Below are 13,169 nucleotides of genomic sequence, written 5' to 3' on the forward strand. Positions count from 1 at the left end.
CATTGCACCCATGCAGAGATTCGGGAGGCTTCATGTTCTGTTACACTCACCTGGTCTCTGCGGGGGCGTTGGGGCACGGTCGGAGCCCTCCCTGGACTTGGCTTCCTGGTGTCGGTTGTCTCCCCCAGCTGTTTCGAAGGATAGGGTTCTGGATACTGGTGTTGCACCTGGGAGGAGAGGAAATGAGGAGGGTGTAGAGGTGTCCTGAATCCCCTCGCCTCTTTCGTGCCAGGACAATGTGCGCAAAAGTCTTCCCATGCAAGCTAACCTGTTCTTTCGTGATGTTGGGCTCTCCGTCCTGCTTTCTTCAACAGGGGTGCGTAGAGAGGGCCTAGTTGCTTCACTGGCCCGCGATGTGGTGATCCAGACCGGCTGTGACCAATCCACTTGAAGGTAAGTCTTTGGTTTTTTAATAATGTCTTTAGCGATGAATCTTGAGGAAATGATAAGCAGTAATGATTTCCTGCTATGTCGCTGCTCTTCCTAGATAGGTGTGAAGATGAAGATTGGGAGTGTGGAACGGCTCTTGGGCTCTCAAGGACAACAGGTACACAGATTGGTGTGATGGAAGTCAAGACTCAGGTAAGATGCAGCCCAGAGTTCGTGATTGTGAGATTTCTAACCTGTTGTGTTCTTTTCCACTTGTAGGAGCGGTCCGACGGCGTGGAGCAGAGTCCGGAGACTAGGAGGTAGTTTGATGGCTACGGAGGAAGGTTCCGCAGTGAAGCGGAGAACAAAAGAAATGCTCCCGAGTCGCTGGCAGTCTGAATCGGAAGAGAAGAGGCTCCGACTCCGGCGGAATGCAGGTAGGATGCACGCACATCGGTGGAGTGGTGGAGTCAGGTAAGCGCACCTTCAGCGAAGGAGCAGCTGGAATCAGGTAAGCGCCTTCAGCAATGGAGCAGCTGGAATCAGGTAAGCGCCTTCAGCGATGGAGCGGCTGGAATCAGGTAAGCACCTTCAGCGATGGAGCGGCTGGAATCAGGTAAGCACTGTGATCTTCGGAACTGGAGTGCGGAATCAAGGTGAGATACAGCGGTAAGCATCACGCTGCAAAGCAGAGTAACGCGAAGCGAGGGCCTGAGATTGGGCTGGCCTTATATAGGCTGGCTCCGGCCCCTCCCTTTAGCCACGCCTTGTGGCTCCACCTTGCCTTGCCCAAGGATTCCAGCATCTGCCTCCCAATACAGTCCTATGGCCATGACCGGTCCCGATGCACATGCCTTAGGCACAGAGTGTTCCAAGCACATATTTTCATGAGCCTGGCGCCAAAGGCGACAGGACTGGGTCCAAGTGGCCCTTGTGGGTGATGGAGGCCTGGGCCCTCGCCCCATGGCCATGACATAAAGAGCATCTGCAGTTGTCCATAGTCAGATGAGATAGACTTGCCCCATAGTCACATTCCTAGCTGAAGAAAGATATATGGCCACATTACAAGTTTGGCGGTATTCCAGCAGTATTATTGTGGAAATACTGTCAAACTCAGATACCGTTACTGCCACCCGGTCCGTCGGCCTTACCATTTTATGGCGGGTGGCAGCATGGCAGTGTTAATCCCATTTTTGGAGTTCATAGGGCTCCATTTGGGGTTTTGGCAGATTTAGTGCAGGTGGTAATTCTGATGGCGTTAAAGTTTCCTGTGTTTGCATATAAAGTGGAGGGTTGACCTCCAGCTACATGATGGAGGTCAGACTTCCACTTTACCTCTAATGACGGAATTTGGCATTGCAGGAGACTGATAATAACGTGGCAGTAAAATTGGTATTGCCGTTTTACTGCCTTTTCCCCACACTGCCAAACTCATTATAGTCTATTTTTTAAGGTCTACTTAGTGGTCTCATCTTCACAAATTTAAAAGTGGTGAGCTTGGTTGTAGCAAATTGATCCTTGTGGTAAAGCACACATCTATATATATATCACTCAAAAAATCTTTGTTAAGGGAACGTTATGGTTAGGTTGCCCTACCAAAAACCTGTGCACTTTACTAAAAAAACTTTTCAAACGTGCCATTATGGTTCAAAGTAAAACCGGAAAACCCCTGAAATTCGCCAGTTATGGCAAGCTAAGCAACCATAACTGCCCGCATCACTGTGCACTGCTAACACTAACACCCAGGACATCAAAGATGACATCACAAATCCTTTTTCAAGATGGCTACCTTACAAAGGGAAGGCGGTTATTTCATACATAGTCCCTCTTTCCTTTCCATGGTAGTCTGCAAAAAACACAAGTACGTGACGTGACGCAGAACGTGTAAATAAACATACAGCGAAGTACAACCTAATATCTTACATTTGCAAATAATAGAGTGGATTGTAAAAGAAAACGTAAACATTTTGGAGTTCGTAAAGTAGGTTTATTTTACAACAAACTGTCAGAGATCATCGGAGAAATCCCATTTTCAATGCAATAATGACAATGGGTGAAAGGGCGGCATTACAAATGTCAAAGATGAAGAACACGTTGCTTTTTTTTTGCATACAAAAATTACGAGTTCTTGGTTAAAGCAGGCGCTTTGTTTCCATAGTGATTTCCAAGAAGGGGGCATAACCTTGAGCCTACAGCACCATAAATGATGTGATGTTGCTCCGAGAAGCGAGTTCAGCGTACGGACAAAGCGGGCCTAGGGTATCGTCCCATATAATTGTTATGGACAGGAAACCGTTCACGAGCAGTTGTATTTGACGGCCGAAAAAGACCTCACTCGGCATCTGAAAGCCATGGCACGGGCAATACTGCAACATGTACCTGGGGGGCAGACGTAACAAAAATTACGTGTCAGTAACCAACCTCTATCAAAAATATTTAAAAAAAGACAAAAAAAAAATGGCAAACTAATACAGAAATGTAAGTGTGCAAACATGACATTTTTGTGAAATGTTACTAATGACCATGGGCCTCATTACACAGATGGGGGAATTACCGCCGCATTCCAAGGTTGGCGGGGCGGTAATTCCCCATTCACCAAGGCCCCCATAGGGCTCAATGGGAATGGGGAAGGAGCAAATAACGGTACCGTTATTTGCCCTGAAGTCCCTCAGCGGGGCCCTTCCTTAACGTGTGGTCTGGCCACACGTTAAGGACGGGACCCGCTGAGGGACCTCGCAGTATGGCGCTAAGGGATTACCGGCACCGGTGCCCTTACCGGTGCCGGTAATCCCTTAGCGCCATCCGTGTAATGAGGCCCCAAGTGTAACTGTAGGAACAATCTACAAACGGCAAGATTCTGCATGCACCATAAGAGAAAAAAAAATAGCAACTACACAGAAAGACGATTGTGTAGTTATGAAAGCAAAATGAGTAGACAGTGTAAGAAAAATGATGTCTCGTGATTTCAAACAAGACCACAAGACCGTGCAAACTGATGCACAAACCTATGTGCACAAACATAACGTTGCAACCAATAAATATTAATGCTAAACAAGGATGAGTGTACTCATACCCTACAAATGGGAAACTTGTGCACTTGGCAATATTACAGGAAAAATGTAACAGCGCAGAAACATAATACGGCGGTTATATTGGCACAATTAAAGTTTTGGTAATGTAAAAATAAAGGGTGGTTCGCTGTAGAGTGGGCAAAAGTAAACCTACATAATATATACTGCCTCCATTCTGTTTCTGCAAGTCAGACACCAAAGTATTTGCATCAAAGAAACTTCGTGGACTGATATTGCATGTCCCTAACAAACTTTTTAAAACATAACCTTATCAATTGCTATTTTTTTTTACCCTTTCATTCCTTGAATTTCTTGTAAGGTTTCCGTTTCGCTCAAGGTAAAAAAACAAACGCCCCTTATACAATCACTCGGATGTGCGGGTGTATTGACCGTCCAACCAAAAAAGCAACTCATGTGACCTTCACTCAGAAGGCACAAAAATTCCTAGTTTGTAACAACATATTGAAATCCAATTATGAGAACCGCTACTCCCATACACCTCCAGAGTTGCTGTTTCCAGCAAACAGTGCAGATGTTGGCCTTAATTTTCAAAACATAGAACGCCAGTCTGACGGCAATATTATTCCAAAAAGCATTTTAACACATGCGCACTAATTGGTAGTGGTACAGAGAACACGAATTTGCAATTAAATGTATGAGTTTGGTGACAAGAAAAGTCAACTTTTTCAGTTTTTGCCCCCATATTCCATCCCAAACCCCTCAAAGGTGACCTTCTGAAGTAGTATTACATAAGTGTGACCAGTGCAATGCTGTTGTGTTTTGTATGTGGGTCTGCTGATGTCCGCGTACACCAAAACATTAATAAAAGATAGCGGGGGGACGGAACAAAGCTGACGAACTTGACGCTGTTCCACAACCAATCATGGAAAGCACCACCTGCTCGTGGGCACAAACCTTTTCCCCCATTCAGTCTAAGGTGAAAACAGACGTTTTGAGACCCCCCCGCCCTTATAATTTCTCCCCCCCGGACTAAACATCACCAAACGTTCCAAAGAAATTGAAAGTGTCTGATATATTTTTTTTGCAAACTTTGGTGAGGAATCGTCCAAGGGGAGCACAGTTGTAAGGCACCCAAAAAGTGCTCTTCCTATGGAAACAGCAAATTCACCATAACAACACAGCCACTAACGTGCCTGTGTGATATGCTACAGTGGTTGTGGGCAGGACCTAGAGATTTCGATACATATCCATACAAATGTAAGGGTGTACATTGGCGTATAACTGTACTGCTTATACGCAAATGTAAGGGTGTACATTGGCGTATAACTGTACTGCTTATAAGGTCATTTCTGCGTGCATGGCCTGTGGCCATGCACCCAAGACTGTACACCCTGCCCAGAACCATCAGACTAGTAGGCTATAGTACGGGTGAATGCATTCCTGTAATATGATGTGGTGATTCTGGGCAGGGCCTAGTGTTTAGGAGTAAGGCATATGGCCTATGGCCTGCAGCCATGCGTCCAAAACTCTGCATCCTGCCCACAACCACCTGAGAGATGTGTGTAAGTATGGTTGTATCCATAGGTGTGGTATTCCTCACTTGATCTGGCCAGAGGCTAGACTCCTACCTGTATGTTCATAGATATAACAATGTGAGGGTGTGCAGTAGCTTATACCTCCAGTGCTTATAATTTTGTTCTTGGGTGCATGGCCTCTGGCCATGCACCCAAGACTGTACACACTCCCCACAACCATCCAATCGACAATCAATACTACAGGTGTATCCATAGGTGTGACATGCTGTGGTGGTTGTGGCCAGGGCCTACAGTCTTGGAAGTATGGCCTTCGGCCTATGGCCTACGGCCATGCACCCAAGAGTGTACACACTTCCCACAACCATCCAATCGACAATCAATACTACAGGTGTATCCATAGGTGTGACATGCTGTGGTGGTTGTGGCCATTGCCTACAGTTTTGGAAGTATGGCCTTCGGCCTACAGCCTACGGCCATGCATCCAAGACTCTAGGCCCTGGTCAAAACCACTGCAGCATGTCACACCCATGGCGGCGTACTAATGAATGGCACACCCATAGGCAAAAATAATGTAATAACTACATTTACTCAATTTCAATGGTCGCTAACACCACGCGTGTCCTTAGAACAGTTTCAAGGTGCCTGTACACAGCACGGACTGAAATACACCCTTATGAGACCCCTCATTTTCTGCACGTACAAACATCCCGAACAAGCCGGGCATAGAGAATACATCATTGACACCTGCCGCACAAACAAGTACATTATTTCAGAAATCTCATACTCTCTGAACCTTCCCAAGCCCTGTAGGACATCAAAGTAGTTTCCGAACCAGCATTTCGCTTGGCGAATATATCATTAACAACTGCTGCCCAAACAAGAACACTATTTAACCCATCTCTTACTCTGTGAACCTCCCCACGCACTGAAGGACAGCAAAACAGTTTTCGAAACAGCATTTCGCCTGTGGTGGCGACCGCGCTGTCTTTGGATCCAAGATGTCGGGCACAGCCACACATTCTGACGCACATCACGGCTCTCTGCAGCCAAATGGCGAAGACGTTGCGTGTCCGCGGTCATGACGGCACCCCCCTGGCCAATCGGTATCTTGTCCGCGGAGCGAACAGGGAAGTGTGAGCGTGGAGCGGACATAGATATCACTAATTTTTTGAGACATATTCTTTGGTCGTTTTAATGGAAACTACTGGATGGATTGTCACCAAATTTACAAAAGCACGCTTTCGGGACCAAGCCCCTGCCGCAAATTTGGTGAAAATCGTCCAACAGTTTGACCTGTAGGCGTGTGCAAAGTTTTTCCCCCATTCAGTCTATGGGAAAAAAAGACGTTTTGGGACCCCCCCTATAACTTTTCTCCCCCTGGACCAAACATCACCAAACTCTGCAGAGTTGCCCATATACTTTTTCTGCAAAGTTAGGTGAGGATTCCTCCAGGGGGAGCGGAGTTATAACCCGCCCAAAAAGTGCTCTTCCTATGGAAACAGCAACCTAACCATAACTGCATGGCCACTACCGTGGCCGTGTAATATATATATATATATATATATATATATATATATATATATATATATATATATATATATATATATACCGTGAGAGAGGGGGATAGGGTTGGCAGGGCAGAGGGGTGAGAGGCATGTGCTGGGGGGCATTAAAAGAATGAAAAGCAATTTGCCACAGCCAAACTTACCACTTTTAAATTTGTGTAGGTGAAATAATATAGAACCCTTTTTTTAAATTGTTCTCTCCCGGTGCAATTGTAGGGCAACTCTTTTCCAAAGGGCCAGTGTGTTGAAGGCAGAGGCCATTTCGGTACTGTGAAAAACAGGCCAAGATATTTGCCTCTTACATCTGGTACATCTTCTTTAGGGTGAGTTTGTTGGTGAATGGGGGATCTATAGACATGTCACTGGTTTAGATAATCTTCATAATCTCATTGTAAACAATTTTCCCATTCTAGAATTAAAAGTGCCACATATTAGATATTTACATAATGTATCTCTTTTCAGCAGACATTCCTATGTGTCTCAAACTGGTGTTCAGCGTTTTTACGTCTTTTAGGTGGAAAATAGACATTAACAATCCAAATGGACGATCCACCCAAATCATGTACCATAATCATTTGGAAGTTTGGTATTCCTGTTTCACGGAAGTTTACATTTTGTTTACAGATTTAATATGACAACGTATACAGTCATGTGACATCCTACACTATTTAATGCTGATGATGGGCAGTTTATAACACAGTTAAGCAAGGACAACAACCACATAAGGACAATCTCCTCTAGCAGTGAAAATATCTAGCTGGAGGTGATTCTCTTTGGTTGCCTGCCAATCAACACTGAGCCTTCACTTATGCCAGTTTGTTTGGGCCCCCCATGTATTTCTTCCAACAAAGTCAGTAACCTTGAAGTCATCTTTCATACAAACATTTCCTTTATACTTCAGGTCGAAATGAGTGATAAGAAAGCACGTTTTCAAATACACATTCCAAAGCAAATCCACACTCTACTAGATTTGATTCACAAGGTGGCCATCAAAAGAGCCTGTAATCCCATGCTTGTACGAGTTCCACACTGTATACGTGGGATCTACAAGAAAAGCACCTCCAACTCAACCGGTCCTGTTCAACCCGAATAGTCTTGGAAAGTGAGAAATCAAGAAATGGGGACACATTTTGGTAGCACTCAAAGGATAAGTCTGATTACCAGTTGAACTTCAAAGCACTGGGAATAGCAAGAGCAATGTACTGAGTATTGCTCCTAAATACATTGACTCACTAGTTACGCCCAATTCTCTACTTGGTTACATTTGACAACCAAAGGTCTGATCAACAAGGGCAAGTACAAGAAAGGCTGATTTGGGGAGTGGAGCGGGGGGGGCGCGGTCTTCTACTGTCCCTAAACTAAAGGACAGTGTACCAGAAGAGCTAAGACGCCAGGAAAATCCTCAAATTTGCAATGATTTGCTCACTAACGTCGAATACCCCAGGTCAAATCTCAACCGCATCGCTAATTCATCCTAAGTAGCATCTTGAGGACCTGGGCACCCGCCCTTTAATATTCGGTGTTCTGTTAAAGAGACTCACTGCATATATGATGCACCTTTTGTCCAGGAATATGACTTATGTTTGGCTGTGATCTGAGACCTTCTCATACCTTTCCTGAGCTCCCATGCCTGGTAACGCTTCCTTCCCTTCCTCTTCTTACCAGCTGGGAAGTGTGGTCTCATGTAAATGAGGTCATTGGACTTTACCACTGGTGGGGACGTCTGTAATACTTCCACTTTCAACCCGTGCCTGCTCAGGCCCAAAATTTTCCTCAGCACTCCACCCAGACCAATGAACCTTCTGTGGGGACTCATCTTTTTTTTAAATAATCAGCCTGACATTTTCACTCCTCAACCTACCCAGAGCCAGAGGGCAATCTCTGCGGCTGTTAATAAACCCCCCCACCCCCCCCATTTCTCTTCCAGATGAATTGCTTAAAGGGTGCCACTGGGGTGGGACAGCACTGAGGGCCGCCCCAGCCACTGTGGCTCTTTTACAGCTTCCCAAGAGGATTATCTGTGCCCCCTGCAGTGAGTGAAGTCCTTAAAGGCTGGTGGATATCATGAGGACGGGTGACGCATCCCAGACCTCCCAGGGCTGCCCAAAGACCTCAGACAAATGCAGGAACCACCTTGATGCAAGGAGGCAAGATGGCCATGCTGGCCCCTCTTAATCTACCAGGAGACATCCAGAGTGTCAGCAATGCCCTGCAAGGACCAGCAATGCTGCTACTCTATCTATGGGCAGGTAATAAGCCCCAGTCGCTCTCGCACCATCGGGTAAGCACTCTTGTGACGGGGAACGGATAACCCCCTTTCACCTCTATTTACCATATGTCAATTTCATGTAATTGTACACAGCACAGCACTTCTTTTGGGCGATGGCGTTGTTTTGAAATACGATATTGAAGAAAGACACTGCTGGTTTATCCAACACCACCATGTTCCTGGCATGCGCGATACTGCCGAGATGCAGTGAGGGCTATGGAATGGAAAGTCTGAACCAGGCTGTCCATCCTAATAATATCACGTTATAACAACTGATTTGTATAAAGCACTTCATGCCAGATTCCACCTGCTTCTAAGTGCTGCAATATAGGTGTTATTAATTACTAAGAAGAATGAGGGGCCAAGTCAGCTTTGTCACTATTCAAATCTGTGCCCATTAGGCTGAATACAGTTTTCAGAGGTGACCGTTTAACTTGCTCTGCTATCTTGCCACTTGCAGGTAAAGGTGATCGAGGCACTAGCCAATTCAGTTTTCCCAGACTTACTGACTTGCAGACACCTCATTCAAGTGTATGTATTATGGGACTTTGAGATTCGGTTAACTCGATAAACGTCCTTAGGTAAAACTAAAGTAAAAGCAAAGGCCAGGATTGGACATGGCTGTCCTCTATGACATGGATTCATACGGAAAACTTGCTGCAGCTCTGTTGGTCCTGCAAGATATAGACCACCTGGAAAGTGTAGTAATCCTGGAATGCCCTTGTATTTATTTACTCTATTAACAATAGGTATCTGTTTTCTGCATACAGTGCCAAGATACCCAAGAAGGGTGGAGGTGTGCGCTACAAATGCACCTGTCATACTATTTTGCTATGTTATTCTCTTCAGTTTTGGGAAATCATTGTCAGGCCAGACTGTAATCATCCATCAATATAACACGGGTACCATTTCTGTGGAATTACAATGTGACAAGCAGTTGACATAATGTTGCAAAAATAAGATGTGTACGTGCTTTTCCCAGGACAGGTCTTTTACAATACGTTTTTCAATAGGTGTGAAAATTCCCAACCAGTAGGGACTCCTCAAAATGAAAATCATAGATTATGAATTTAGCTCTATTATAGAGTAATTTGATTCAACCTGGTATCTTTGGGTTTCATTTTTTAAAACGATTGTGCTACATAAATGCACAAAGTAGCATGAGATGTGTTGTTTCATCCAACACAACATAAACATCCCTTGTGTATTATTGGTTAGGAAGGGGTCTTCCTGTCAAGTACATAACAACTTTGGCGGAAATGCATCCACAGGATCTCTGGCGCGCTGGGGTCCCCAGTTCCGCGGGACCGAAAGCTACTGCTATTGGGAATCTGGGGGGAAGTGGACTTCACTAAACATCCAAACGTCATTCCTGGCAGTAGCATTGGGACTGGGGAAAAGACTCACTGCTACTACGTGGGGCTCTGCAGGTAGGCTGGGCTTCAGTCGATGGGTCAATGAAGTGGACATATGTACATCCCTTGATACACGAATGTATAATGCATTTGGCTGCCCCAGGAAGTTCCAGAAGATCTGGGGGAAATGGACCAACACTGCCTGATCATTTGGCACCCGAATGTGCTGGGGGGCGGGGAATCCATTACGCTCTGGACGAGAAGTATCGTAGGTGCTCAACCCCCTATTAATCTTCTCACATGTATGCGCAATGCTGCCCTAAACTCATTGATACATTGTTCCTATGCTCTTATTGGTTCTTCTCTTGTTGTAAAACAATAAACAGATTTATAAAAAAAAAATGTATTTAACAAATTAAACACTAATTGGCAAAGAAATTGGCCCTTTCAAAATTGGTTAGTCACTATCAGTGCGACCGTTGCACCATACCACAATTCAGGAAATAATGATGAGCACGATAAATCCTATGTTGTGATTTGCCAGTTTGCCAACTGAATGGCCAACAGTTTCGCCCACTTGGGGACTTTTTCAAGGCAGAACTTCAATTTCTTGATTTACTCACTCCAGTTTTAGCCATTGGTTCAAGGCTTAATCCCAGAAAGGGGCAGCCCTTTTTCCTCTTTAGGTAATTAGCTCCCGTGATTAGTAATCAATAAGGGCAGCCTCAACCAAATGTGACAACCACTTCCCAATCAAAGTATTAAAATAGTACAACCATTGGCAAAGCCAATAGACCTAGCTTTGTAAATTCAGAGATTAAGATGTTTTGTAAAAGCCAAGCTAAACAGCACAAACAATCTTACCCTCTTCATTTGCAAAGCCAGACCTATTGATGTAGCCAATGCCAATTATTGTGGATTTGTCTTTGGAGGGATATCCCAATTCATACACTTTATAATGTCTGCCCTACTGCAGAGGAGATCCCTGTTTGATCTGCAGCCTTACCTGTGCTTTAATTTCCCTGACCATCATCGTTCATGCAGGCTTCAGAAATCAGCCTGTTCTCATTTACATTAACCTGAATCCATGTCCTTTTGACGAGACAGTGGTGCTTTCTTCCTGTAAACCCTATTATATTTTCACATGCGATATATTACAAAGGTCTGAGTAGATATAGTTCAGTTGATAGACAGTGTTGTGTTCACAAACATGGTCACCTCAACGTTCACATTTGTCAGATATCGCATATACGTACACTAATTTGTTCTACTTTAGAAGCACTTGTTCAGTACAACAGAGAGAAATATGTAAACCTATTTTACGAAAATGTAATGCACGTCTTCCTAACACTCCTCTCCATCACATGTTTACCACTTAATGGAATACATTACAGTGGGGGTGCAGAAGTGTGTTTGGGAGTGCTTTTTATGGTAGGCCTGGTGATCCTTCAGGCCTTTTGCCATGGAAACAGAAATAGAAAACATAGGCATGTTGAGGCATGCTGATTCCCTTTATTGCTCTATTTTCCACTTTAACATTTATATTACATATGAGTAAAATGTGCTATTTATTGAAAAAAATGTGCAACGTTTCATAGAAACATAATTAACACATTATAGAATGTGGGTTACAAAAGAGCTCTTGAGGGTTGTTGTCAGCACAATTTAATGATATTTACATGACCCCAAGCCTAGAATGTACCACTTGCAAGTAGCTTTCTGCAAGTTCAATATCTGCGTGTGTCAGTTTGTAGAAAGTAGAAAGGTTTCAAGGATTTCTAAGAGGCACTGTGGCCCACTTTAAAACATAGACTGAGGAGAGGGCAGGGTAGATTAAGTGACAGAAGCCTACCTCTTTGCAATGGTGGGTGACTTTGAAGTGGATTCGGTTGTGTGTCGTGTTTTATACTATAGGTTATAATCTAAGAATATATACAGTTTGCCCAAGATCACAGGGTGCTCTGCAATAATGCTTCCATTTTCCTGTGCTCTTTGTTTCTATCCTTCCTTTTATTGTAACACAATAGCTCTGCATATACTGTTTGTGACGATCACAACACTGCACTGTAATCGATCGAGTTCGGGCTGCTATGCGGTTTGCATTTTTCTTCATAACTGGAAAAAAGAGCTCAGAATATACTGTTTTCCAAAGAGCACAAGGATGCTCTAAATTGAATCCCTACACTTCCTTGTGCTGATTCAATTTTTTGCTCCTCAAGCAAAAAACACCTTACAATGTACTGCTTGACCATGACTACAGAGCTGCCCTCTCATGAATATTTCCATCTCCCTGTGCCAATTGCTTTTCTTCACTCACCAGAGAACACAGCAGCTCACAATATACTCTTTGTCAAAGATCACACGAGCACAATTTAATGAGTGTCATTATCTCCCGGTTCTGTTCTTTTCTTTCTTCCACATGGAACTCAAGAGCTAGGTGTCTATGTGGGTTTGCTCAGGGCACTGCAATTAATCTCTCAGTCTCCAAGTGTTGATTGGTTCCCTGTCTTTCCCACAAATACTCAATAACGAAAATAGAACACACATTGATGTACCAAGAAGCATAAGTTGCAGCTCAAGTAAAAAATATAATGTAATGCAGCACGCAAGTGTTAATAATATTGTATCAAGCAGCATGAAACGCAACATTCAGGAACTCTCTCCCTAGCTTAAACAGTTCCATTTGGTTCTAGAAAATGGCTGCCACTATTATCGAGGGTTCGCCATTGTGCTCTTGATCTCCATCACAGAGCAGCTGAACGTCACCAGGGCCATTCTAATGTTTATCTCCAAGAGCTCTTGCAGAGGGCTCAAGCGCTTCCCAATCTGACCTTAAAATTGGCATTTGTTTCATCATTATCTCCACCCTGCAGAGCCCTGCTGGCTATAGTTCATTTTCCTTTGTCACTGAAATCTAGGTAATATTGCCAGCTCGTTAACAAATGCCTCTGTGTCTCTTTGTAACTCCTTTAACCACCGTCTGCAGCAAGAAAATGTGGTGAAAATCCTATCTAATTTCTGGCATTTGAAAATGATTCCTAGAA

At 44.2% G+C, this 13,169-nt stretch overlaps 1 protein-coding gene across 1 annotated transcript in view; it reads left to right on the forward strand.

Moving 5' to 3' along the window:
- Positions 1-13,169, forward strand: part of PGM5 (phosphoglucomutase 5) — a 1,026,992-nt gene that overhangs the window by 256,711 nt on the left and 757,112 nt on the right. The window lies entirely within an intron of this gene.

This window comes from Ambystoma mexicanum, chromosome 6p (assembly GCF_040938575.1).
Source record: "Ambystoma mexicanum isolate Mex_15411 chromosome 6p, UKY_AmexF1_1, whole genome shotgun sequence".
Classification (NCBI taxonomy): Eukaryota; Metazoa; Chordata; class Amphibia; order Caudata; family Ambystomatidae; genus Ambystoma; species Ambystoma mexicanum.